The sequence below is a fragment of the Oryctolagus cuniculus genome, chromosome 8, assembly GCF_051225735.1.
Source record: "Oryctolagus cuniculus isolate XC-2025 breed Fujian yellow rabbit chromosome 8, ASM5122573v1, whole genome shotgun sequence".
Lineage (NCBI taxonomy): Eukaryota > Metazoa > Chordata > Mammalia > Lagomorpha > Leporidae > Oryctolagus > Oryctolagus cuniculus.
Genome location: NC_142874.1, coordinates 23,870,953 through 23,896,281, shown reverse-complemented (window position 1 = coordinate 23,896,281; position 25,329 = coordinate 23,870,953). Strand labels below are relative to the sequence as shown.

General features: G+C 40.8%; 1 long non-coding RNA gene across 11 annotated transcripts in view; it reads left to right on the top strand.

Moving 5' to 3' along the window:
• Positions 1-25,329, top strand: part of LOC149124925 (uncharacterized) — a 33,032-nt gene extending 7,703 nt beyond the window's left edge. For 3 of the 11 annotated variants that reach the window (XR_016211728.1, XR_016211731.1, XR_016211730.1), the window contains exons 2-4: positions 21,819-21,930; positions 23,296-23,448; positions 25,195-25,329. This is a non-coding gene — a long non-coding RNA (uncharacterized LOC149124925). Of the gene's footprint in view, positions 1-492; positions 4,113-21,414; positions 21,434-21,583; positions 21,600-21,659; positions 21,931-23,295; positions 23,449-25,194 lie in introns of those variants that run through there. The other 8 variants (XR_016211724.1, XR_016211729.1, XR_016211723.1 and 5 more) reach the window with 8 other exon arrangements.

Genomic DNA, 25,329 nt, shown 5'->3' with positions numbered 1-25,329 from the left:
TAGCCTTGGCAGCTCATGACCAAGAGCCTAGGGTGCTCACTGATGTCAAATATAAGAGTGTCAGTTGTTACATCAACAACAGGTGTCGCTGTGCACGTGCTCCCCATGTAGGACCTGTGTCCTTAAGGTGTTGTACTATGAGAATTAACGGTAAAACTAGTCCTCAAACAGTACTTTCAACTTTGTGTGTCTATGTGGGTGCAGTCTGTTGAAATCTTTACTTTGTATAGAGTTGATCTTCTGTATGTAAAGATAATTAAAAATGAATCTCAATGAAGAATGGGATGGAAGAGGGAGTAGGAGTTGGGATGGTTTGTGGGTGGGAGGGAGGGTATGGGGGGAAGAATGACTATAATCCAAAAGGTGTGCTTACGAGATTTATATTTATTAAATCAGAGGTTTGTATAAAAATGTCAGCTACGCTCATACACAGTAAATTTTAAAACGATCATGAATTATTAAAATTATAGTAGCATATCATTCTTTTCTCTCTCTCTCTTTTTTTTTTTTTTTTTTTTTTTTGACAGGCAGAGTGGATAGAGAGAGAGGAGAGAGAAAGGTCTTTCTTTTTGCTGTTGGTTCACCCTCCAGTGGCCGCCACGGCCGTCGCGCTGTGGCCGGTGCATCACGCTGATCCTGATCCGAAGCCAGGAGCCAGGTGCTTCTCCTGGTCTCCCATGCGGGTGCAGGGCCCAAGCACCCGGGCCATCCTCCACTGCACTCCTGGGCCATAGCAGAGAGCTGGCCTGGAAGAGGGGCAACCGGGACAGAATCCGGCGCCCGGACCGGGACTAGAACCCACGGTGTGCTGGCGCCTCAGGTGGAGGATTAGCCTATTGAGCCACGGCACCGGCCAGCATATCATTCTTAAGAATTTGTTTGACAAAGATATAAAAGAAAGTGTGACAAAACTGTATTTGCAGCAATACTGATACACACAGGCATTATTTTCTTTTTTGTATTTTTTGTTGTTTTCTCATTTTTTAAAAGAAAATTTTAGCTCCCATATATAAAGGAGAACATCTAATATTTGTCTTACTGTGTCTGGATAATTTCACTGAGCGTGAAGTCCTTCAGTTGCAACGATTTTGATAGAAATAACAGCGTTTTAATTTTTTTATGGTTCTGTAATATTCAGTTCTACATATATGCATCCAGTTTTGCCAGCACCATTTACTGAATAGATTGTACTTTTTTCCAATGTATAGTCTGGGCACTTTCATGAAAAATCAGTTGGCTCTCCCTGTGTGGATTAATTAATTAATTAATTAATTTTCCATGATCATGCTGCTTTGATTGCTATAGCTTTGTAGTAAGCTTTGAAGTCTGGTATTCTGACGTGTCCAAGTTGATTTTTTTATTTTGCTAAGGATCATTTTGGCTGTTATTGATATTTTGTGATTTCTTATGGAATTTAGGATTATTTTCTCATTCTGTAAAAAAAATGTCATTGGTGTTTGATAGGAATTTCATTTAACTTGTAGGTTGCTTTATAGGTATTTTAATTATACTAATTCTTGCAATCCATGAGCAAGTTCTATTTTTTTCCATTTTGGGAGTCCTTGATGATTTATTTCTTCAATGTTTTAGAATTTTCATTGTAGATATTTTTTTACTTATTTGGGTACATTTATTCCTAAATGTTTTATTTTTGTCCCTATTATGTATGGGATTAATTTTTAAATTTCATTTTTGGCAAGTTGGTTATTAGAATATAAAGAAGCTACAGTATTTTGTATGTTGATTATGTAACCTGTGACTTTACTGAATTGGTTTTTCATCTTGAAGCATTTTTTGGTGGAGTGTTTAGATTTTTCCATGCACAACATCATGTATTCTACAATGTTGTTGAATTCAGTTATTGTTAATAGTTGTGTTGAGGAATATTTCATGTTATGAATATAAGAGCATGTCATAGAGGCTTAAAAGTTTACCTGTGGAAAATTTCTCTGTTGTTTGCCATGGGGGAATTAGAGTAGTACCTGGCAGACTTGTGGACTGACATTGCTGATGAAGTGCATGGGTTCACCCATTGGTTTATCACTGCTTTCTGTGCCCCCCCCCGACTCCCAGTGAGACAGTGAGGCTTCTTACAAGGTTGTGTGCTGAGTGTTGCTGTCCGCAGCATATAAGTAACATGATCTCATGGGATCATTTCAGACATTTGTACCTGCACCTGGGTGATGCAGAGTCTTGTGTGCTGTGAGATGGTGAGTCTGGATGCACCAGATGACTGCCGGCTGCCCCTCACATGCTGCCAGGCACCACCCAGGACATGTAAGAAAGTAGTTGCCTCCTCTGCAGCTGTCTCAGATGGTGAAGTGCCGTATCTCAGACACCAAGGAAGTCCACATAGAGGTACACACCTTGCTGTGGATGGAGACACAAAGCCTGCTCAAAGACTGGACAGGGACGCGTTGAGAAGGGCAACCTTGCCGTGTTCCTGACAGGAAGTAGTCTATAAATCACCGGGCAACAGAGTTGGCAGCTGGCAGCTCTCACGGAACTACATCAAGATCCTGTCCGACTTGTCTGGAAAGCACAAACAGATGGCGTCATGTTTGCACAGAGGGTGACCATAAACTGTCCCTTTTTCTACTGCAGTGGGTGTCCAGAGCATGTTAAACACCACACTACAGAAGGAGCCTCTATATTTCTGTGTATGGCGTACAATTAAGAAAAAAAGAGAGCTACTGAGGCTGTTAGGCATTCTTCAGCGACTATGTGCAGCCCCCACTCCTGAATGGCAAAGCTGCCCATAGGACAGTCCCATACAAGGTACCTTGGACCCAGTGGAATTATTCATTCACTTGCTTAAGCGTTATTCATTGTTTCATTGAAAGACAAGAAGACAAATTTCCCATTGGCTGGATCACTCCACTTGAGTGGCAAGGGCCCAAATATCTGAGCCATCCTCTGTTGTTTCCCAGGGTATGCTTAAGCAGGAACCTGGATTTGAATGCACGACCAGGTGTTGATCCTCTGTAATTACTCTGTAATGGGATGCTGGCACCAAAGATGATGTCTTTAATTGCCATGCCAAATACAATGTATTGATGCGTTTATATTCTAATTTATTAGAATGGCAGTGTGAGATAGAGAAAAATGTTTCCATCTATTGGCCTCAACCCCGGAGCCTGCAAACATTATGGAAGGGCTAGGCCAAAGTCGGAAGCCAAGAGCTCCATCCACTTCTCTCACGGGGGTGGAGGAGACCTAAGTATCTGACCCAGTGCCTGCTACCCATCAGAGTGTACATTAGCAGGAAACTGGACTGCAAGAAGATTGTACGGAAATCCAGGCACTCTGATATGGGGCGTTGATAACCCAAATGGCATCTTAACAACTCTATCTCAGTTCCTTGGCTATTGTTATATTGTAATGATTTTTTATTTGGAAAAAAAAAAAAACATTACGGAGGGAGAGATATCGGGATATTGTCCAATCCACTACCTCGCTCTCCAAATGGCTGCGTCAGCTACAGATTAGCCAAGGTGAAGCCAGGAGCAGGAACTCCATCTTCTTCTCCTACATGGGTTGCAGAGGCCTGAGATCTTCAGACATGATCCACTGTCTTTCCTTGCACCTTAGGAGGAAGCTGGAGTGGAAGCATAGCAGCTGGGGCATGACCCAGCACTACAATATGAAATGGAAGCTTTGTTAGCTGACGCCTTACCTGCAGTTCCACAATGTCAGCATTCCCGTCGTTATTTGTAAGAGCGGTCCCACCACAGGACCAAGCAAAATTTCTGGCCCTGTTGGTGTCCACTTCAGAAGTTCATCAAGCTATGCAAACGCTGCGCATCCTGGGAAATAGCAAGGTGGACACGTAGAGTGTTCACAGCCAGAGTTTCCTTCAACATCTCCCTGCAGTCCAGTGCTATGTAATCGAATGTGGTGCTCTCTGACTTGCTCTGATCCATTGTGCACATGATGGGACCTATTGTGAGCATCAACAACAAAGTCAGTGGCTTTGCAGGCTGCACTGCTGCCTACTGGCTCACTTCAGGCAAGTCTCATGAGTTTCTCCAGACCCTCTGGACACCACGGATGCCTTCTAGACAGAAGACCACCAGAGATTCAACAATGGTAGGCTTCTTCTGCACACGAAGGTAAGCTGTCATCACCAGGCAACTTTATGGATGGCAACCACCGTGTAGCAGGGTCACATTATAGAGCCTTGTGGATCATTGGGCACTAACTCCTACGGCATTGTGATCTTTCCCAGTAGAGTGCATCTGCCCAGCAATATTCATTGACAGACTATGGAGAGGACATGCCCTTGGGTCGACTGCCATGGCCATCATTAAGACAGGACCCAACCTCTTCCCATGAGTCCTTGTGTTGCTTCTGCCCACTGCTCAGCTGTCATTTCTGTTCCTTGGTATGGACAGCCTAACACTTCTGTTCTTCACCTAGATCAAGCCCAAGTCTTTTGTACTGATGTGGCATGCTTGCCTAGAGCCTGGACATTTACCACACACCTCCCTATATTGTCAGCACCCTAAAATAGCCACTCAGGCAAGACAAGTGGGGAATTGGCATAGCTGTCCCTGACGTAGTAGAAGTATTGTCTGAAATACGCTGAGTCATCTATTAACCCACTCATCAAGCACCTTCTCAAAGCTGGAGGATAGGATTGGAGGCATCCTGCAGATTACCACGACCTCAAGAAGGTCATGCCTCGCTTTGAATTCGCCTTACTTGACATTACCAGGCTGCCCCTGAGAATTTTGCCATTATTGGTGTGGCAAGCATTTTATTGTGTCCCGTGGAGATTTGGGACCATTTACTTTTTAACTTGAAGGCCAACACTGCACCTTTCTGAGACTTCTGTGGGCTGCCTCTGGTCCCCCAGGGCTCGTGGTCTGTGTTAACAGGCTCTGGCTGGCCTTCAGTTGTCATCTAGCATCCACCTGTGACACTATGTTGAGGACATTGTTTCAACTGGTAATCAAGAGGAGGAGGAAAAATGGGCCTCAAACATCAGCATCTGACGCCTTGTGCCAGTCAGTGTGGACCTTAGTCCCATAGGAGGTGAGAGCTTGCAACCTCAAATTTTTGGTCTACGTTTTGAAAAAGGAATTCAGAAAAATTCCTCAGCAAATCCCCATATAACTCCTTCTCCTCAGTGACTCGGTTTCAACCAAGGAAGCCCAGCACATTTTCACTTTGTGATAACACCAACATCCTCACCTCTAGTGAACCCTAAGACCCACCTATCTCACCAGTCACCCACAAGCATGCACCTTGGCGGATAGTTTGTGGTTCTGAGGCTCACATGGGTAAAGGACTTGAACTTAGCTGTGAGCTTTTAGTGACACTACTGTTTGACTCACAGAGAGTTTGGACTACCTCACTCAGCATCATGAGCTGTGTCCTGGCCTCCAGCCACTGGGAATCTCTAGTTAGATGGAAGTGGGCAGAACGTGTGATCATCCTACTGGTCCTTGAGCAGCCCACCCTCACTCAAGGCCATCTTGAAATTCACATGTCCACCAATTCTTGGGACATCACCAATTGCTAGTGGCCTTTGTGTGGCCTCAAACTGGATAGTCCATACTCTTACATTGGAGTACCCCCTTTGGTGGGACACTGTTGATATCTGTGCTATGGGCCTAACCTCACTGACCAACTCTCAGCTATTTTGATTGCCAAAATTCTACTGTCTTTTAATGTAGCAAAACCGCACTATGTATTATCTGCATCCTTGCTTTCATAGTGGAGTCTCCCTGGCTTATATTATTTGGGACATCATAGGCCTGTCGACTTGGATTTCAGCTTGTAGCTTTCCTATTGTATCCAAGTCAGTTGTGGAAGTCCCCAAGGAATGCCTGCTGTGTAGACAAAACTGTCATTCCTCTTTGTTGCACGGTTGCACTTGGAGTGGTGATTATTCACATGCTACCTGGCAAGTGGATTTTATTGACCTGCTGTAGCAAATGGCACGTGCTTCCTGTTATGTAAGCCAACACCAGACTTCTCCTTGCTGCTTTCTTCATGGCTGAAAATGTCATCAGAGTCTAAGTACGTCATCCCTGGTGCATTACACATGGGACCAAAAGTATCTGAAATACTTAGTTCCTGTCCATTTGGTGTATACACAGCAATGGAGTTTCTAGTTCATGTGAAGGTTATGTTTTTTTTTTTTTTTTAATTTTGAAGTTAACAATAATTGTACCTACTTAAGGGCTGCTGTATGATGTTTTGGTACATGTCTGTAATGTGTCCTGATTAAAAATGGGGTGATCAGTATTTCCCTTTGTTTCTCAGTACTTATGATTGAAGTCTTGGGATTTCTTCTGTATGTTCATACAACACATACTCCGTTATTGTGAGCTATCCTCTCCATTATTCTGTGTAACATTAGGAAGTTATTTCTTTGATCTTACTCTGACTTGGTACCCATCATCCAAACTCCTTGCATTTTCCCTCCAACCTCTTACATCCTTTATTAATTATTATATATTCAGATTGGTGTATTTTAAAGATTTATTTATTTTTATTTGAAAGGCAGAGCTGCAGAGAGAGGGAGAGACAGAGAGATGTTTTCCTTCTGCTCCTTCACTACCCAAATGGCTGCAACAGCTGCAGCAGAGCAAATTCAAAGCCAGGAGCCAGGAGCTTTTTGTGGGTCTCCCAAAGTGGATGTAGGGGCCCAAGCACTAGGGCCACCTTCCATTGCTTTCTCAACCCATAACCAGAGAGCTGGTTCAGAAGAGGAGCAGCAGGGGTAAGAACCGGTGCCCACATGGGATTCTGGCACCACAGGCAGAGCCTTAACCTACCGTGCCACAGCACTGGCCCCCGATTGTTTTTAGCTTGTGTTTGTGAGGGAGTGGGTACAGTATTTGTCTTTCTGTGTCTGGATTGTTTTCACTTACTTCCAGTTCCATACTTCTTGCTTCAAGTGACAGGACTTCATTCTTTTCAAATGGCTGGATAGTATTCCATTTTGCATATATACAACAAACTCCTGACCACTTCGTCTGATGAACTCTCCGCTCATTTTGTTTGCCAAGATACTATTCCCTTTTAGTGAGACAGAAATGCAGTCTACTTTATCTGCATCCTTGCCCTCCTAGTGGGGACTGTGGTATGAGAATGAGTTTCTGCTCCCGAGCATATCTGATTTGGGGACATCTTATGCCTGTCAATTTGGAGTTCTGATTGTGGTTTTCCTATTCCATCCAACCCAGTTGGAAAAGTCCCCCAGGAATGTCTGCTTTGCAGACAAAACTTAAATCATTCCTTTTTCTCCCACGGTGGCATTTGGAGAAGTGGTTACTCTCACATGCCGTTTGGCAGGTGGGTTTTATTGGTCTGCTGTTTCAAGAGGCAAGTGATTATCGTTGTTGATGGGCACACCAGATGCTCCTTGCTTTTTCCTTCATGGCTGAAAATGTGCTTCAAACATGGGACTGTAGATGTATGAACTGCTCCCTGGTGCTTCAGACACGGAGCTATAGATACACAGAACTACTTACACTTAGTTCCTTTCTGTGGGACATGTACCCAGTGGTGGTGTTGCTGGTGCACGGTATGGTTCTGTTTTCTGAAAATTTTGACATTAGCAATAATTTCACATACCTAGGGTCTACAGGATGATGTCTCGGTGCATGTCTGCACTGTGTCCTGTTGAAAAATGGGATAATCAGCATTTCCCTTTCTTTGTCACTATTTTATGACAGAAGGCCTGGAATTTCTTCTGTGTGTTCATGTAACATATACTAGGTTATTGTGAGCTAGTCTCCTCACTGTGCTGTGTAACGATAGGAACTTATTCCATTGGTCCGACTCTGATATTGTGCCCCTCGTCGAAACTCCCTTCATCCGCCGCAGTGCCTGCCATCCTTTATTCATCATTATGCAGTCAGGTTCTTAGCTTGCGTATGTGAAGCCGTGCACGTGTTATTTGTCTTTCTGTGTCTGGCCTTTTTCACTTAACATGATATCCTCCAGTTGCATACATTTTGCTGCAAAGGACAGGATTTCATTTTTAAATGGCTGAATAGTATTCCATTTGGTAGATACACAACAAATTCTTGATCTCTTTATCAGATGATGGATTCGTTGGTTGATTCCATAATTTGGCCGTTGTTAACAGTGCTGCAGTAATCATGGTGGAGCAGGTGTCTCTTAGATCCAGTGATTTCATGTCTTTTGGATGTATACAGAGTATTGAGATTGTCGAGTCATATGGCAGTGCTATTCTTAGTTTTTAAGAGATCTCCACGGTGTTTTCCTCAGTGCTTGTACTCATTTGGATTCCCACACTCAGTATAGGAGAGTTCTCCTTTCTCCATATCCTTGCTAGAATTTTTTACTTTTTCTTTTTGATAGGCATTCTAGCGTTATGAGGTGATATCTTTTTGGGGTTTTGATTTGCATTTCTTCTTTAAAAAAAAAAAAGATTTACTTGAGAGGCAGAGTTACAGACAGAGAGGTAGGCACACAAAGGTCTTCCATACACTGGTTCAGTCCCCAGATGGCCACATTGGTGAGAGCTGAGCCCATCCAAAACCAGGAGCCAGGAGCTTCTTCCCAGGTGGTTGCAGGGACGCAAGCACTTTGGCCATCTTCCACTGCTTTCCAAGGCCATATGCAGAGAGCTGGATCAGAAGAACAGCCAGGACATGAACCAGTGCTCACATGGAACGCCAGCCCTGTGGGCGTAGGCTTAGCCTAGAATGCTGCAGTGTGGGCCCCTATTTTCATTTCTCTGATGGCTCGTAATAGTTTTTTTCATATATTTGTTGGTCATTTCCTTTTTTTTTTTTCTTTTGAGAATTGTCTTTTTAGGCCCCTTGTGCCCATTTCTTAACTGTATTGGATGCTTGATTTTGAATTTGTTGAGTTCCTGATATTCTGGCTATTAATCCTTTGTTGGATAAGTAAGTAGTTTGCAAGTATTTTATCCCTTTCCATTGGTGGTTTATTCACTCTGTTACTGTTTTCTTTGCTGTACAGAAGCTTCAGAGTTTGATCTAGTTTTACTTTTGCTACCTGAACTTCTGGGGTTTTAAACAAAAAGTCATTGCCTCTGCCTCTTTTAAGAGGTGTCTCCCTATGTTGTATTCCAGCAATTTCGTATTTTCGGGTCTTTGATCCATCTGAGTTGATTTTTATATGTTGTGAAAGACAGGCATTTAATTTCATTCTTCTATATATGTCTATCTAGTATTGTCAGCACCACTTATTGAAAAGACTTTGGGATTTTCATCAAAAAATCAGGTAGCTGTTATGTATGTATGTTTGTATTTATATATTTTTTTCTCTTTTCATTGATCTTTGTATCTATTTTCATGCCAGTTTCATCCTATTTTAGTTACTATAACTTTGTGAAATCAAGTATTGTTACGCCCCCAGGTGTGTATAGGATCACTTTGACTTCTCTGGGCCTTCTCTGGTTCCATATGAATGTTAGAAGCTTTTTTTCTGACGGTTTAAAGAATGTCATTGGTATTTGGATAGGACTTGCATTGAATCTGTAGATTTCCTAGGGAATATGAAGATTTAAATGTTAATTCTTCTAATTCATGAACAGGGGATGTCTTCACATTTTCATGTGTCTGACGATTTATTTCAGCAGTGCTTTATAATTTTATTGTGATCTTTCACTTATTTGGTTGTATTTATTACTAAATATTTAATTTTTGTAGCTATTATAAATTTAGGTTTCTTTTTTCCTGTTTCCTACTTTTTATTTAAAATATACAAATTTCATATACTTCATATATAGAGGTTCAGGAAGATGGTGATACTTTCCATTCAACTCTCCATCCCACCTCCACCCTCCTTCCTTTTCCCTCTCCTCTTCCCATGCTTACTTTTTACAAAGATCTTAAACTAACCTTTTCAGAGGATCATTATTGGTGTGTAAGAATGCAACTTTTTTTTTTTTAACATTGATTTGGTATCCTGTGACTTATTGGTTTATCACTTCCAACATATTTTGACTGCGGTGTTTTAAGTTTTTCCGTCTAAAATCAGGTCTTCTGAAAAAACAGGTATTTTGATTTCCTCCTTCCCAATTTTCATCCTTTATTTCTTTACTTTACCTGAGTACTCTGGTGAGTACTTGAGATACTGTATTGACTAAGAATGGTCTATGTGGAGTTCTTATCTTGCTCCAAAACTCTGGTGAAATATTTTCAGCTTTTTCCCATTCAGTATGATATTGGCTATTGTTTATCATTTAGCTTTGATAATTTTGAGCTATATTTCTCCTGTACCTTGTTAGTAGAATTTTTTTTTATCATTAAGGGATTTTGACGGGAGCATTCCCTTAATTTGTTGAGATGTTCATTTATTTTTTGTTGTTCGTTCTGCTGATGTGATTTCATTGATTTTTTTTTTTATAGATGCTGAACCACACTTGCATTCCTGTGATTAAACATACTTCGTCACATTACATGTTGTGTGTGTGTTTGTATATATGCATATATCATACATATGTGTATATATGCATATATCATACATATGTGTATATATATATCATGCGTGTGTGTGTGTGTGTGTGTGTATATATATGGTATCTTTTTGATGCATTGTTGCATTCATCACGTTTGCAAAGACTCACAGCCTAGAAAGTGGTTGAAATAAGAAAGCTTGAAATCACTACCCATGCTTTTTCAATCCCAGAAAATCCAAAACATTTTCCCTAGGCCACAGAGTGACAGACTATACTAAAGAAAATATTCAAAACCTAATTCCAGGGACTGGCACCGTGGTGTAGTAGGCTAAACCTCCACGTGCAGCACTGACATCCCATATGGGTACCAGTGCATGTCCTTCCTACTCCTGTTCCATTCGAGCTCTCTGCTATGGCCTGGGAAAGCAGTAGAAGATGGCCCAAGTGCTTGAGCCCCTGCACCCATGTGGGAGACCCGGAGGAAGCTCCTGGATCCTGGATTCAATTCGGCCCACCTTTGGCAGTTGTGGCCATTTGTGGAGGGAAGCAGTGGATTTAAAACCTTTCTCTCTGTCTTTCCCACTCTTTGTCTATAACTCTCTCAATTAACTACATAAATCTTCCCCCCCACCAAAAAAAAAAAAAAACTGCTTCCAATGGCAGTAAAGCTTTCTGTATAGATAGAACAATGTGAAATTCCTTCTGTATGGATAAGAATAAGTTGCATGGTCTAGTTTTGTATTCATTCAATAAATGTTTCTTCATATATTTCAAACTGAACCATTAAAAATTCATAAATTGGGAATTTAAGTCAAATGAATACAGTCTCATATAAATTTCAGCCTGTCAATGGACTTCCTTGGATGCTGGAGACTGCCCCTCTGCACCTGGATTCTGGAATCCTTCGGGCGGGTACCCATCCTTCTCTTCTCTGACTTCTCTTTCTATTTACACTCCCCAGATCATTGAGATGATAAATAGCATAGGACTCAGGGGAGATTCTCTATCTCTCTGAATTTCAGATGTCTCATCTGTAGAATTATTTTTAAGTGTTTTTTTTTTTAAGGTGGAAGTAATTTAAAGTATAATACCATGATGTACACACTAGGTGCTCCAGAAATTAAAAAAAGTATGTTTACCTCAGGAAAATAAAATTAGGTTTAACTAGGAACTGAACGTCAAAGAAGGAAAACAAATCATCACTGAACAACAGAACAGCCATTGTAGTTTTTTTGTTTATAAGCTGGGTCCCCTTTTTGTTTTTGAAATCCTTCTTGTGATTCAGCTGACCTTTCCTTTTTTTATTTTAAGGGTTTTATTTTATTTTCAGTTAGTCTTAACAGATTCAATATAGTTCATAGATACAGTTCTTGGGAATAATAGAGGAAGGAGGAGAATGGGTGGGAGAGTGGATGGGAAGAAGGGTAGGGTGGGAGGTATCACTATGTTCCTAAATTTGTATGTGTGAAATACATGAATTTTGTTTACCTTAAATGAAATCTAATGAAAATGTTAAGTGAACAAATGTCATGTATTTAATATATATGCAGACTTAGGAGCATAGTAATGTTTCTTCCTGGTCTCCCACATGGTGGGCATAGGGGCCAAAAAACCTGGGCCATTCTTTTCTGCTTTCCAAGGCACATTAGGAAGGAGCTGGATCAGAAGTGGAACAACTGCTACTCGAACCAGCATTCATATGGGGTGCCAGTGCTGCAAGTGGCAGCTTAACTCCCTACACCACAAAGCCAGGCCCAGTTCCCCTTTCATAGCAGCTGTCACAGTTAGAATTTTACATTTTTAGTGGGGTGATTGCATGAATAACCATCTCCGGTGCTCTTCTCTAGCATCAGGGTGTTCATAATGCACCCGTCATCCAGTATTTTGTGTGGTATGAACACTGTGAGTTTTTTAAGAAAGATTTTGTTTAATGAATACAAATTTCATAGGTACATCTTTAGGAATATAGCAGTTCTTGCCCCCCTACCCACCCTCCCACCCCCCCCCCAGTCTCATCCCACCTCCTGCTCCTTCGCCCATGCCGTTCTTCATTAATACTAACTTTTACTTATCTTTATATACAGAAGCCCAACTCTATATTAAGTAAAGATTTCAACAGTTTACCCTAATGCACACACACGAAGTATAAAGTACTGTTTGAAGACAAGTTTTACAGTTAATTCTCATAGTACAACTCATTAAGGACAGAGGTCCTACATGGGGAGTAAGTGCACAGTGACTCCTGTAATGTTGATTTAACAGTTGACACTCGTATTGATGACATCAGTAATCACCCGAGGCTCTTGACATGAGCTGCCAAGGCTATGGAGGCATTTTGAGTCCACAAACTCTGGCAGTATTTAGACAAGGCCATAAGCAAAGTGGAAGTTCTCTCCTCCCTTCAAAGAAAAGCTCATCCTTCTTTGATGGCCTCTTCTTTACCCTGGAACCTCATTCACAGACATCCTTCATGGTGATCTTTTTTTTTTTTTTTTTTTTTGCCACAGTATCTTGGTTTTCCATGCCTGAAATGCTCTCATGGGCCTTTCAGTCAGATCCAAATGCCTTAAGGGCTGATTCTGAGGTCAGAGTGCTGTTTAGGGCATTTGTCATTATGTGAGTCTGCTGTGTGGACTACTTTCCATGTTGGATCATTCTCTCCTTTTTAATTCTCTCTATTGTCATTAGCAGACACTTGGTCTTGTTTATGTGATTCCTTTGACACTTCATCCTATCTATATGATCAGTTACACACCTAATATGATCACTTTGATTAGTAAGGTGGCATTAGTACCACCCAGCTTCATGTGATTTGGTGTCCCATGGCAAGTTTTTAGCTTTACCCTCAGGGGTAAGTCCATGGGAACTTTTTGCTGAACTGTACATCTCTTCTCTTTCTTATTCCATTTCTTATTTTTTTTAACTGGGATCTATTTTCAAATGGATTTAAACATCTATGATTAATTCTATGTTAAGTAAAGAGCTCAACCAGTGGCATTAAGTAGAAAAAGAGCATAGTGAAAACAATAAAAGCATAAACTGTTTCTCGACAGTCAAGACAAGGGCTGTTCAAGTCATTGCTTCTCTTAGTGTCAATTTCACTTCTAGAGGTTTCCTTTTAGGTGTCACAGATCAGGGAGAAAGTGATATTTGTCCCTTTGGGACTGGCTTATTTCACTAAGTATGGTGTTTTCAAGATTCCTCCATTTTGTTTCAAATGATGGGATTTTTTTTTTTTTTACTGCAATGTAGTATTCCATAGAGTACATATCCCTTAATTTCTCTATGCAGTTTTCCATTGATTGGCATTTAGGTTAATTCCATGTCTTAGCTATTGTGAATTGAGCTGCAATAAACATGGAGATACAGATAGCTCTTTTGTGTGATGATTTCATTTCTCTTTGGTAACTTACAAGGAGTGGGATGGCTGGGTCATATGGTAGGAATATATTCAGACTTCTGAGGTTTCTCCAAAGTGTCTTCTATAGTGGTTTTCACCAGTTTGCATTCCCACCAACAGTGGATTAGGGTACCTTTTCCCCCACATCCTCACCAGCATTTGTTGTTTGCTGATTTCTTTATGTGAGCCATTCTAACCGGGGTGAGGCGAAACCTCATTGTGGTTTTGATTTGCAGTTCCCTGATGGTTAGTGATCCTAAACATTTTTTCATGTGTCTGTTAGCCATTTGGATTTCCTCTTTTGCAAAATGTTTGTTTAAGTCCTTGGCCCATCTCTTAACTGGGTTGTTTTTTGTTGTTATGGAGTTTCTTGACCTCTTTGTAGATTCTGGTTATTAATCCTTCTTAAGTTATATAGTTTGCAAATAATTTCTCCCATTCCTTTGGTTGCCTCTACACTTTCCTGACTGTTTCTTTCGCCATACAGAAAGTTCTCAATTTGAAGTAATCTTATGTTTAATTTTGGCTTTGACTGCATGCACCTCTGGGGTATTTTCCAAGTACTCTTTGCTTGTGCCAATGTCTTGCAGGGTTTTTCCACTGTTCTCTAATAATTTGATGGTGTTGGGTCATAGATTTACGTCTCCAATCCATGTTGAGTGGATTTTTGTGTAAGGGGATAAGGTAGGGGCCTTGCTTCAAACTTCTGTGTATGGAAGTCGAGTTTTTCCAGCACCATTTCAGGAAGAGACTGTCCTTGCTCCTGGGATCAGTTTTTTGGCTCCTTAATCAAATATAAACTGGTTGTAGATGTGCAGATTGATTTCTGGTGTGTCTAGTCTGTGTGTTTCATTGTTCTATCCATCTGTTTTTGTACCAGTACCAGACTATTTTGATTATAACTGCCTTGGAGTATGTCTGGAAAACTGGTATCGTGCTGCCTCTGGCTTTATTTTTGTTGTATAAGCTGACTTGAGCTATTCGAGGTCTCCTGTGTCTTCATATGCATTTCAGCATCATTTTTCTAGATCTGAGAAGATTGTCTTTGGTGTTTTGATCAGAATTGCACTGAATTTTTAAATTGATTTCAGAAGAATGGACATTTTGATGATATTGCCTCCACCAAACCATGAACATGGAAGGTTTTTCCATTTTTTGGTATCTTCTTCTATTTCTTTCTGTAATGTTTTGTTATTCTCATTGGAGAGATCTGTGACATCCTTGCTTATATTTATTCCAAAGTATTTGACTTTTTGTAGCTATTATGAATGGGTTCGATCTTAGAAGTTCTTTCTCAGCTGGCATTGTTTGTGTATACAAAGGCTGTTGATTTTTGTGTGTTGAATTTATATCCTGCTACTTTACCAAACTCTCCTATAAGTTCCAGTAGAGTCTTGGTGGCATTTTTTTGAATCCCCTACGTATAGAATCATGTCATCTGTAGCTAGGAAATTTTGATTTCCTCTTTTCTAATTGGTATCCGTTTGATTTCTTTTTCTTGCCTTAAGGCTCTGGCTGAAACTTCCAGGACTATATTGAGTAGCAGTGGTGAGAGTGGCCATCCCTGTCTGGTACTGTATCTCAGTGGGAATGCTTCCAAGTTTTGCCCAATTTGCTTAGAGTTTTCATCATGAATGGCTGTTGTATTTTATGAGATGCTTTCTCTGCATCTATTGAGATAGTCATACGGTTTTTGTCAGCATTTTTCTAATGTGATGTATCACATGGATTGATTTGTGAATGTTAAGCCATCCCTGCATACCAGGGATAAATCCCAGTTGTTCTGGGTGAGTGATCTTTCTGATGTTGGATTCAATTGGCTAGAAGTTGTTGAGGATTTTTGCATGTATGTTTTTCAGGGAAGTTGGCCTGTAATTCTCTTTCTCTGTTGCATCTTTTTCAGGTTTAGGAATTAAGGTGGTGCTGGTTTTGTAGAATGAATTTGGGAGGATTCCCTCTCAACTGTTTTGAATAGCTTCAGAAGAATTGCAGTGAATTCTTCTTTAAATGTCTGGTAGTTTTATTCAGCAGTGCAGCCATCCAGTCCTGGGCTTTTCTTTGTGGGGAGGGCCTTTATTAATGATTCAACTTCTGTCTTGGTTACGAGTCTGTTTAAGTTTCCTATGTCTTCATGCCTCAATTTAGGTAGCTTATATGTGTCTAGGAATTTCTTCTACATTTCCCAGTTTGTTGGTATACAGCTCTTTGTAGTCATTTCTGAGGATTTTGTTTTATTTCTGTGGTGTGTGTTGTCCATTTCCTTTTTCATCTCTAATTTTATTGAATTGGGTCTTTTTTTTTTTGGTTAGTTGGGCAATGGTGTGTCAGTTTTGTTTATTTTTTTTTAAAGAAATTAGCTCTTCGTTTTGCTGATCTTTTATATTTTTTAATTCAATTTTGTTGATTTCTCCTCTAATTTTTTTCTTGTTTCCTACTAGTTTTGGGTTTGGTTTACTGTTGTTTTTTCCAGATCCTTGAGATGCACGTAGCTCATTTATTTGGTGCTTTTCCAGTTTTGTGATTTCGGCAGCTATTGCTATAAACTTTGTTTTTAACACTGTTTTGCTATATCCCATAAGTTTTGATATGTTATGTTGTTGTCTTCCTTTGTTTCCAGAAATTTTTTGATTTCTCTGTTGACTTGTTGTTTGACCCACTGTTCATTCAGGAGCATGTTGTTCAGTCTCCATGTTTGTATATGCTCTAGAGATTCCTGAGTTGCTGATTTCCAGCTTCATTCCATTGTGGTCTTAGAAGACGCATGGTATGATTTTGATTTTTTTGGAATTTGCTAAAACTTCCTTTATGGCCTCATATGTGGTCAGTCCTAGAGAAAGTTTCATGCACTGCTGATAAGAATGTGTATTCTGCGACTGTAGGGCGAAAAGTTTTCTAGATCTCTGTTAGGTCCATTTGGTGTATAGCGTCGATTAAATCTGCTCTTCTCCTGTTGATGTTCTTTCTGGTTGATCTGTCCATTGCTTAAAGTGGAGTAGTGAAGTTCCCCATTACTATTGCACTGGAGTCTAAGTCTCCCTTTAAATCCTTTAACATTTCTTTTAAATAGCCAGTTGCCCTGTGATTAGGTGCATATATATTTATAGTAGTTACATGTTCCTGTTGAATTGATTCCCCTAATCATTACACAGTGCCCCCCCCTTAAAGATTTATTTATTTGATAAAAGATCTGTCTGCACTTCAGTGTTTATTGCAGCTCAATTCACAATAGCTAAAACATGGAATCATCCTAAATGCCCATCAACAGTAGACTGGCTAAAGAAATATGGAATATGTACTCTATAGAATACTATACAGCAGTAAAAAATGAAATTTGGTCATTTGAAACAGAATGGAGGAATCTGGAAAACACCATACTTAGTGAAATAAGCCAGTCCCAAAGGGACAAATATCATATGTTCTCCCTGAGCAGTGACAACTAACTTAGCATCTAAAAGGAAATCTGTAGAAGTGAAATGGACACTATGAGAAACAATGACTCGATCAGTGCTTGTCCTGACTGTCAAGGAAAAACTTACTGTTTTATTCCCTTTAGTATTTTTTTTCTACTTAATACTATTGGTTGAACTCTTTCATTTACACACGAATATTCTTAGGTGTTTAAATTTAACTGAAAAGTGATCCCTGTTAAATATAAGAGTGGGAATAAGAGAGGGAAGAGATGTATAGTTTGGCACATGTTCTCTCGGACTTACCCCAATGGTAGAGCTAGAAATGTTCCATGGGATTCCAAATCAGTCCCATCAAGGTGGCATGTACCAATGCCATCTTACTAGCCAAAGTGATCAGTTGCAGTTCATAATTGATCAAAAAGATAGGATTAAATGTCAAAGGGACCACATAAACAAGACTAGTGTCATAAATAAGAGTGTCAATTGTTATATCAACAACAGGAGTCACTGTACACTTGCTCCCCATGTAGGATCTCTGTCCCTAATATGTTGTACTATGCAAATTAATGGTAAAACTAATCTTCAAACAGTACTATATACATTGTGTATCTGTGTAGGTGCAAACTGTTGAAATCTTAGTATATACCAAGTTGACCTTCTGTACATAAAAATAATTGAAAATGAATCTTGATGAAGAATGGGATAGGAGAGGGAGTGGGAGATGGGAGGAAGGTTATGGGGGGGAAAGCCGCTATAATCCAAAAGTTGTGCTTTCAGAATTTATATTTATATTTAAAAATAAAAGTTTTTAAAAAAGAAAAAAGATTGATTTATTTGAAAGAGTTACATAGAGAGAGGCAGAGGCAGAGAGAGAGAGATCGGGAGAGAGAGAGAGAGAGAGATCGGGAGAGAGCGGTCAGTCAGTCTTCCATCTGCTGGTTCACTCCCCAATTGGCTACAATGACTGGAGCTGCGCTGATGGACTTGGGCCACCTTTCTCCTGCTTTCCCAGGCCATAGCAGAGAGCTGGATTGGAAGTGGAGCAGCGAGGTTTCAAACCGGTGTCCATATGGGATGCTGGCGCTTCAGACCAGGGTGTTAACCCACTGTGCCACAGCACCAAGCCTATCCTTTGTCTCTTTCAACAGTTTTTGTGTTAAAGTCTATTTTGTCTAATATTAGGATGGCTACACTACCTCCTTTTGGATTCTGTTGGCATGGCATATCTTTTTCCACCCTTACACTTTCAGTCTGCATGCATCTTTCTTGATGAGATGTGAATCTTGTAGGCAGCAAATAGATGTTTTTTTTAAATCCATTCAGCCAGTCTGTGCCTTTTAATGGGGGAGTTGAGGCCATTTATATTCAAGGTGACTATTGATATGTAATCACTTTTTCCTGCCGTTTTTCCAAAAACATTCCCATTTTTTAGTTTGAATTTTCTTTGAGCTTTCACTGATTGATTTCCTTCCTTCACCTTCTTTCATAGTGATGACAGTGTTTCTGTGTGCGACTCATCCTTAAGCATTTTTTGTTGGGCTGGACAGGTGGCAACAGATTGTTTTAATTTCTCTTTGTTAGGGAAGGTCTTTATTTCATTTTCATTCATAAATGAGATCTTTTTGCAGGGTATAATATTCTGGGATGACAGTTTTTTTCTCTTAAGACTTGGACTAAGTTTCACCATTCTCTCCTAGCTTGTAGGGTTTCTGATGAGATGTCTGCTGTGAGTCTAACTGGAGATTCTCTGAAAGTAATCTGGCGTTTCTCTCATGCATGTTTTAGAATCTTCTCTTTAGGTTTTACTGTGGTGAGTTTGATTACAGTGTGTTGTGGTGAGGGTATTTTTTGGCCATGTCTATTAGATTTCCTGTGTGTTCCCTGTACTTGGATGTCTTTTTATCTCTCCAGACTAGGGAGGTTTCTGTTAATATTTCCCTAAAAAGGCTTTCTAATCCTTTCTCTCTCTCCATGCCTTCAGGAACTCCTAGAACCCAAATGTGTGTGTGTGTGTGTGTGTGTGTGTGTGTGTGTGTGTTTATAGTATCCTGTATATTCCCAACCGTGTTTTTTAGGTTTCTAATTTCCTCTTCTTGTCTTTGGTTTGACTGTATTCTTTCCTGTGCTTTGTCTTCTAAGTCTTATAGTCTTTCTTCTGCTTCACCAATTCTATTGTTAAGGCTCTCAGTTGCATTTTTGTATTTGTTCTGTTGAATTCTTCATTTCGTTTGGATTTCTCCTTCTGATCTCAATTTCATGGGAGAAATTTCCTTTCATATGCTGTATGGATTTCAGTAGTTTGTGCGTTTGCTTCTGATTATTTCTGTGTAATCTTATGATCAATTTTTTGAGCTCCGTTTCTTGCATTTCTTCCATCTCATCATCTTCACAATCTAGCATGGAAGCATTGTGTTCTTTTGGGGACTTCATGTTGTCTTCCTCCTTCTTGTTTCTTGAATTGCTGCATTTGTTGTTTGGCATTTGTGGAGATACTCATTGTTCTTTTTTTTTTTTTTTCCTTTTTTGCTCTGGTGTGTTTTATATTTGTACTGTGACTGTGTAGATAAGTGGAATGTCTGCTTTTGAATCTCTATAGAGGCTTGTAGTGGATGTGGCCGGAGAGCTCTGTTCAGTTCTCCAGGGTTGAGGGCATGCCTATGTTGACACACCCAGGTTGGGCATGATAAATCTCGCTCTCTCTTTTTTATCAGAAGGGAAAGTTTTTCTGCTCAGGTGAGCTCCTCTCCTTAATGGAGTCCAGTACCTCAGCGCTAGCCCCAGTGGCTATAATATTCATCCACTCTGTCCCAAGGAGCACACAAAGGATCTGTGCAGTCCTCAGTGTAAGTTCAGATTCTCCAGCGATGTCTCTCTCCAGGTAACCAGGAAGCCCTGAGCGTGTGGAGTCTCCCAGTGTGAGTGCCCAGAGTCCCAGCCATGCTCCCTCCCACACTCCCTCAGTTTTTTTCACAGTCCCAGTACAGAAGCCTCACATAGTCACAGGCTCCTATCCCCCTGTTAGTTCTCCCCACCAGTCAGGGTCTGCACTCAACTAGTTGCTGGGCATGGACACAAGCTGGCACAGCTGTTATAAATGTCCCTAATGGCACCTGCTCTATTAGCTTGTTACAGGATGCCATTGTAAAGTGATTGTCCTTTTTCATTTCCCTCCTCTAGTTTAGCCGGTACACTATCCCCCATGGGGTTCCAAGCTGGGTTCCCTCTAGGTTCTTCTTGCAGCTATTTTTGCCACTGGCTTGGGCTGCTGCAGTCTGGTCTCACCCCCACCCCCTTTCCAATGCTGGTGTGTAGGCTCTGCTGCTGGAGACCTGAGCCTGGGCACCCACACCATCTATGTATGTCCACCATGTCCCTTTAATTTTGGTAGTGTTTCCTTTGCTGTTTTCTCCCTAACTCGTCTCTGAGACTATACTCTGTCCACTTTTTTTAAAGCCATCTTCTCCTGGGCTACTCCGCCATCTTGGAACCCAAGACCAAGTACTGTGAATGTGAAAACCAGAGCTTGACCATGTATGGGGCAAGTTCTCTTGCTTTTGAAAGGAGATACAAAATAACAGTGGTGGAAATGTGCTGATGGTGGAATGTGGGGCATGAGAAGAGTGAACACAGAGTACCTGTGTTCAGTCCTGCCTCTGCCTCTGCTTCTAATGCAGTTTGCTGCTAATGCGCATTCTGAGAGGCATCCATTGTTGATTCAAATACTTGGACTCTGCCACCCTCCCAGGAGACTTGGCTGGAGATCCAGGCTTCTGAACTTGGCCAAGTGTAGCCACAGCTGCTGTGGGCATTTGGAGAGTGATCCTGCAGATGGAAAACCACTTTCTTTCCCTATAGATTTCAAAAATTAGAGATAATTGAACAATGTAAAGGAATATGTTGCTGTGTGTTATGGATTGGTTATCAAAGTATTTGGCTCAGGAACTGGTGGGAGTCACCTCATATATTAAAAGTGGTTGGGGTCAGGCTGGTGCCATGGCTCACTATCTAATCCTCTGCCTGCAGCACCAGCACCCGGGTTCTAGTCCTGGTTGGGGCGCCAGTCCAGTCCAACTCTCTGCTGTGGCCCGGGAAGGCAGTGGAGGATGGCCCAAGTGCTTGGGCCCTGCACCCACGTGGGAGACCAGGAGGAAGCACCTGATCCTGGCTTCGGATCGACGCGGCGCACCAGCCGTAGCAGCCATTTGGGGGGTGAACCAACAGTAAAGGAAGACCTTTCTCTGTGTCTCTTTGACTGTTTAACTCTGCCTGTCCAAAAAAAAAGTGGTTGGGGTCCTTGAAAGATGGCACTTTGATATTGAGTGTGATCAGACTATGATGATGAACGGTTTGGCAGGAATAAGAGTATCCTACTTTGGTAATTTCCTCCTAAATTTCCTTTTATTACCACATGAGTCCTAATTATTTGGAATTAGATTCATATGAAGTACCATTTGTTTCTCAGGTATGTTTTATGAGATATGAATTTTCTTCTGTAAACATTGCTTTGTCTCCTTTAGACTGGCAGAGGACAGTGCAGCAGCCAACACACAAAACTACAATTTGCACATGGCTAAAGTCCGTGGTTATCTTACAGCATCCTGGGCACTTGACATCCGTGAAGTGGGAATTGGGTCTCTGCAGCAGGTGCTGCTTCTTGCATTTCCTGTTCATTTCTGTAGAGAGATGGAGGAGCTCCTTTGCTTGAGGTGAGTTCACCTGGAGAGTCATCATGGCTAGAAAGGCTAGTGAGTCTGTCATTTATTTATCTAGGTAGGATACTTTTAACATAATTGCTTTTAGTCTATAGCATTGGATTTTGAACTTAACTATTCATATACACGTGGTATACTAGATGGCCCATTTAATCAATTGTTCAGACACATTTTTACCTATAAAGGATGATTGCAGATGCTTTCCTAGATTGACATGTATCGTTATGATACTCATACTTCATTTAAATGTATGAAATTCCCAATATATTGTGTAAACTTCTGAAGGTCTCAGTCACCCTGGGTGGAGAATGCTCATGCTTCTATGAACATTATACTGTTGAGCATCATTCTAGACATACTTTGCTATGAAATCAGATGCTTTCCTAGATTGACATGTATCGTTATGATACTCATACTTCATTTAAATGTATGAAATTCCCAATATATTGTGTAAACTTCTGAAGGTCTCAGTCACCCTGGGTGGAGAATGCTCATGCTTCTATGAACATTATACTGTTGAGCATCATTCTAGACATACTTTGCTATGAAATCAGAGCATTCCTCTTAGTTACTTCGGGAGTCTTTGAATAACTCCGAAGATACTTTCAGTTGATTAGATAAGTGTTAATTTACATCCCCCTTCCTCTCCTAACAACAGTTTTAAAGTATGCATTATTTTGAAATAAAAAATGTTATTTGGGTTTTGCTTAACAAATGTTGGATTGCAGTGCTATTATACACCTTTAGTCTTTATGTATTTAAACACCATGCTTAATACATTGCCTTCATCAATAGTGTCATAAGGTGTATTCTTTCTGTTATCACCTATTTTTTCCAAGGTCACTTTAAAATAAATTTTAGAATGTCTATTCTAATCTCTATTCTAAATCTTATCCATTTGATAATATTTTACTATAATTTTTTTTATATTTTATTTTTTCAATTTTTTTTTAACAGGCAGAGTGGACAGTGAGAGGGAGAGAGAGAGAGAGAGAGAAGGGTTTTCCTTTACTGTTGGTTCACCCTCCAGTGGCTGCTGCGGCCGCTGCACTGCGCTGATCCGAAGCCAGGAGCCAGGTGCTTCTCCTGGTCTCCCATGCGGGTGCAGGGCCCAAGCACCCGGGCCATCCTCCACTGCCTTCCTGGGCCACAGCAGAGAGCTGGCCTGGAAGAGGAGCAACCGGGACAGAATCCAGCGCCCAGACTGGGACTAGAACCTGGTGTGCCGGCACCGCAGGCGGAGGATTAGCCTTTTGAGCCATAGCGCCGGCCAATATTTTACTATATTAATGTCTTAATAATAGATGTTGTCCTAAGGTCTTCATGTATGTAACTCATTTAATCTTCACCTTTATTAAGCAAATGCACATCCATTCATCAAAAATGACTTATTGAGCATCTGTGAGTGTGCAGAATACTGTGTGCCAAGTGCCAGGACGAATTCAGCAAGGTCCTGGCCTCTCTGGAACTTGAGATCTGAAAAGAGGAAAATACGTGACTGAGGATCATGCAGTAAGCAAACTGGTTCATTTAATTATGCATCTTTTTCTGTTTGTAATTATGCAAGATTGTGGTTTAACCGTAATTATAGCCAAATAATTATGGTATTAACCAAGATTACGGTTCTAATCCAATTGTGTGCTTTTTAAGAATAGAGGGGAATCTCTTGCATTCCTTCATCTCATAGTGCTAAACAAATAGATATCAATATGTAATGATGGTTACAGGAATGCTTTTATGAAACACCATAACCTGAGAGTTGTTGGAATTACCTAGTGGGATTTCAGGGGGCTAGAACTGATCACCCAACAAATGGAGTTTGCTGATAAGGGAATTACTCATACACAAATGGAAGTAGCGTTGATTAGGAGCAGTCAGACATCTAGGTTTCCAAATAGCCTCAGTGAGCTCTGTTAAGACTGAAACATTCAGTTGAACTCTAGGGCTGTTCAGTACCTCTAACACTTGAAACGTGGATTCAGAAGGAAAGCAGGCATGGTGTTTTAGTAAAACATGGAGATAAAAATTCTGGTAGTCTTTTTATGAAATATGTTAAAAAATTCTTCTAGAAAGCAGAGACTGCCTGAAACATTATATGTCAATTTGGTAAACAATGGCAATAATGAGATCTTCCCCAAAACACTCCATGACACTTTAAATGTCAGTCTTTCCTGTCTATATTTGGCAAAGCAATGATCTTATTATTACTACATATATGATTAATTATAGTAGTGCATCTAGAAGTGAAGTCCAGAAAGTAATGCCCTAGAATGAAATGTTGGTCTCAGTAGTCGGAGATGCCAACCAGTCTGTTGTTTCCAGCTCCTTCTGTAGCACCGGTTTTGCTTTAGCTGAGCCATTCACCTTTAAAACAGCCCAAACTGGGTTCAGAAAGGTAGCAAAAGGAATGACAGGAAAGGCTGAAAACCTGAGAGCAAGGGCAGCTTCTGGGTTCTCATTGCAAATGTGTGGACCCTGAAAATCATTATGAAGTAAGGGAGCTATTGACGTTAGTGAGCTTGATCATTTCAGGAAAAGTGGCAATGAAAGCTCTGTATGCCTTTTCACATCATGAGGTGTTTCACTAGGCATTCTGTGAAATGACATTTTTAAAGGTTGACATGCATTTTGTTCATTCCCTGTCAGCTAGCATCTTTAGCACAAATTCTTAGAGCTTTATATCATCTATGTGTTGCTGTACACTCTTGTGGGGTTTTCAATGTCCTATTTTATTTATTTAGTTGAAATTTAGAATGACTAAGGACAGAGGGAGAGAGAGGGATGGAGAGAGAGAGAGAGAGAGAGAGAGAGAGAGAGAGATATGTATACCTCAAAACCAGTGGTTCACTACCCAAATATCTACAATAGACAGCACTGGACCAAGTCAGATCAAGATCCTAGAACTACGGCAGGGCTTCCCACGTAAGTAGCTAGGGGCCCAAGTCCTTGGACCATAGTCCATTGCTTTTCTAGGTTCTCTAGTAAGGGGCTAGATAGAAGGGCAGCTGGATCTCAAATCAGCATTCCAATATGGAGTGTGGCATCACAAGTGGTGGTGGACTAATCCACTGCAACATCAAGCAAACTTGTCTCAACCTCCTGTGCTGGGAGGCTTCCCTTATGTAGAAGACATTTAAACCAAAAGCTGAGGAGTCACGGCTGACATCCACACATTGCTCTACACAGAAAATGCAGCATTCTAAGAGTGTGGTGGGCCACTGGTCTGGATTAGCTATCACTCAGTTTTTCTTATCATAGGTAGAGGAATGAACACCTGTTGCAGTTGAGCCCATCAACATCAGAAGTTGAGACTTAAACCACACCTGAACTTTGAGTGAGATGCTTTTCCTAGTGTTGTCAATCTGAGAAGCCAGCCTCTATGGGAAAGCTTAA